The sequence below is a fragment of the Phoenix dactylifera genome, chromosome 4 (assembly GCF_009389715.1).
Source record: "Phoenix dactylifera cultivar Barhee BC4 chromosome 4, palm_55x_up_171113_PBpolish2nd_filt_p, whole genome shotgun sequence".
Classification (NCBI taxonomy): domain Eukaryota; kingdom Viridiplantae; phylum Streptophyta; class Magnoliopsida; order Arecales; family Arecaceae; genus Phoenix; species Phoenix dactylifera.
The window spans coordinates 17,730,542-17,733,359 of NC_052395.1; the positions used below are offsets into that span (position 1 = coordinate 17,730,542).

At 44.4% G+C, this 2,818-nt stretch overlaps 1 long non-coding RNA gene across 3 annotated transcripts; it reads left to right on the forward strand.

Moving 5' to 3' along the window:
- Positions 1-806: 806 nt before the first annotated feature.
- LOC113462138 lies at positions 807-2,201 on the forward strand. Of its 3 annotated transcripts, XR_005511596.1 has the most exons (3): positions 813-1,581; positions 1,677-2,008; positions 2,163-2,197. It is a non-coding gene; the product is annotated as an uncharacterized LOC113462138 (long non-coding RNA). The 3 variants fall into 3 exon arrangements; XR_005511595.1 differs by having other exon boundaries at positions 807-1,581; positions 1,677-2,201; XR_005511597.1 differs by having other exon boundaries at positions 807-1,581; positions 1,685-2,201.
- The last annotated feature ends 617 nt before the right edge of the window (positions 2,202-2,818 follow it).

Genomic DNA, 2,818 nt, shown 5'->3' on the forward strand with positions numbered 1-2,818 from the left:
GCCACTTAAACTTTTTAATAATTCGAATCAGGGCTAGTCAGGTGTGGACATTTTGGAGAGTGAAATATGTTCTGAAACTATGATGTGCATCATGAATTAATGAAATTCATTAAATTAACCCTTTTTTGTCATCAAAGTTGTAGTTTTGATCTCCCTTCATTCAGTTACATAATGTGTGGTGCATCAGCTTTTTTGGGCTGACAATTTGGGGTGCTGGGGTGTTTTGGCTCGACAGGCAGGGTGGAAGCGTTGGCCTTTTGCTCGCCTGATTACTTATGGTGTTATACCAGTAGAACAAAGACTTCTCTGGGTGGACTGTGTGGAGCTGGTGTGAGTGACCATATTATCCATGTAAGCATCTCGCTAGCCTGCTCAGCATAATGATTATAATTTTCTATCTTCTTGCTTTTGGTATTAGTCCCTTAAGCTGCTTATGAGGTATTTATTTTAAGACCAGGCATGGGATATTTTTCATCACAGTAATTTATGTCCTTTCCTTCTTTTAAGTTATTCAAATGAGAAATTTGAAGCCAGAAATTTAGAGTAGGGATGGCAAAATATGACCCGATCTGCCAATCCGATCCATGTTCGATCCGCCATAAACAGATTTGGATTTGGTCTAAACAGATTCAGATCATAAATAAGTTGAACCGTTTAACCTGTTTATTAATTAGATCAGATATAGATTTAACCTGTATCTGACATGTTTAATCTGTATAATTCGTTTAATAACCTCTGTTTAGTATATGAGTTGGGTTCAACAAGGGCATAGCAGGACGATCACCCATCTAAAATATTCTCCCCACGGGTCATTACGGCACCGGTGCCCTTTTTTTTTTTTTTTTTTGGTTCGACACTTCGACCTCTCCGGCTCTCCCTCTAGTCCACCTCCTCCCCCACCCTCGAGCCCACCGCATCTGACTCCTCCGACGGCACCGACGACCCCTCCTGCCTTCCCGACCGCCTCTTCCGCCTCCGCAAACCAGCCCCCTCCCTCCCCTCCCGTCGATTCGTCACCGAGCTGGTCGCTGCCCGGTCCTGCTCCTTCGTCGACACCCACGAGTACGTCGCCCACGAAGTCGCCGCCGGCCCTTCCCACAGTCCCATGGCAACGCCGCGTCCTCCTCTACGAGCTTCTCTACGGCCGGATCCGAAGACTGAGAGGTATGAAGCCCTAACTCTAGATCTCCTCCAAGGATCTGGATCATCCCTTGGTCCGTGATCTTTGCGAAGCCATGGCGTCTGGGTTCCCCGCTATGATAACTCTAGTCCTTCCTAATTCCTATTCACCCTTTCCCCTCGCTCCCCAATCCTTCTGTCTCTCCCTAGGGTTTTGCTCTCTCTCGCATCTCGGCGGAGGTGACGATGAGCAACGACAAGCAAGAAGACAGCCTCAATCTATCCGATCTCGGTTCCGCTCTCCCCACTACCACTCCCGGTTTCCTTTCCCCTCCGCTATTTCCCTCGGATCTCTCTTTTTTTATTTCTTTTAATTTTTTGATCTCTGTTCCTCTTCTTGGTGTTTGTTGATGCGTAGATCTGAGCGCAGAGGACCGGGCCGGCCTTATTAATGCTCTGAAGGTGGGTTTTTTTTCCTGAAAATCATTTTTTCGTACTTTGATCGGGGCTTTCTTGCTTCTATTTTATCTTCATCTTTGTTCTGATTTTGTGATTAGAAATCTAGGTTTTGTTGATCTTGCTTCTGTTCTATCTCGCCGCCGGCTACGCCTCCCTCCCCTCCGTCGCCAGCGCAACTACGAGGACATTCTCATGAACTTTATGGTCGCCATGGCCATGGCCGCGGAGGGAAGGGCGGGACCCGTCACCGTGCTGGTGGGGGGCAGGAGGGTCAGAGACTGGGGCGACCCTCGGAACAACGGAAGCAGCAGAGCAGCAGTGACGGCCGTGATGGTGATGCAGTGAAAGAGCAAGAGAGGGAAAGAGAGATCACACGGGTGGGATTGAGCACCAGAGGAGACCACAGGAAGAGGACCGGGTTGGTCTGAAGGTGGGTTTTTTTTCTTCTGAAACTCATTTTTTTGTACTTTGATCAGGGCTTTCTTGCTTCTGTTCTTTGTTTTGATTTTGTGATTAGAAATCTAGATTTTTTTGTTTCATATTTTTTGGAAAAAAAATTGTAACTTGATGTGTTCTTGAAACAGAACAAGCTCCGGAGTCTATGTTTTTCTTCTTCCCAGATTTCTTTTTGGTGCTTCTTCGATTTAGTATGAAATCTGAAGAAATTTTTAATTAAACCGATTAAACAGGATCGGGTTGGGCTAAATAGGTTAAACAGGTCGGATCCTGTTGGGTAAACAGGTTATCTATTTATTAAACAGATTAAACAGATCGGATCGGGTTACTTGTTTATTAAACAGGTCGGGTTCAGGTTATAATTTCTGACCTGTTTAATAAACAAGTCGGGTTCAGGTCTATGATTTTCTGATCCGATCTGAATCTGACCCGATCTGTTTATGTTCGACCTGACCCGATTGCGATCCCTAATTCAGAGGCAATGTCAGAAATTCTGAGCTACTATGGCAACCAACTTCAAAAGCTCTATTGCAATTAATTTTCTACCTTTTGCTAATTGTTCTATCCATAAGAGGGTTCACCATTTAGGAACATGGCTCTTCGTTTTAATACACTCACAATTTTCAACAAATTGTATGGCCCTAATCCTAAACACTTGCAACCAGAGGCTTAAAAGAAACACAAACACCATTCAACGGATTGAGTTTGCTAAAAATATGAAGACAATAATCATCAATCTGTAATAGAAAAAGGGATAAAAATAAAAAATTCAACAAAAAGCGCA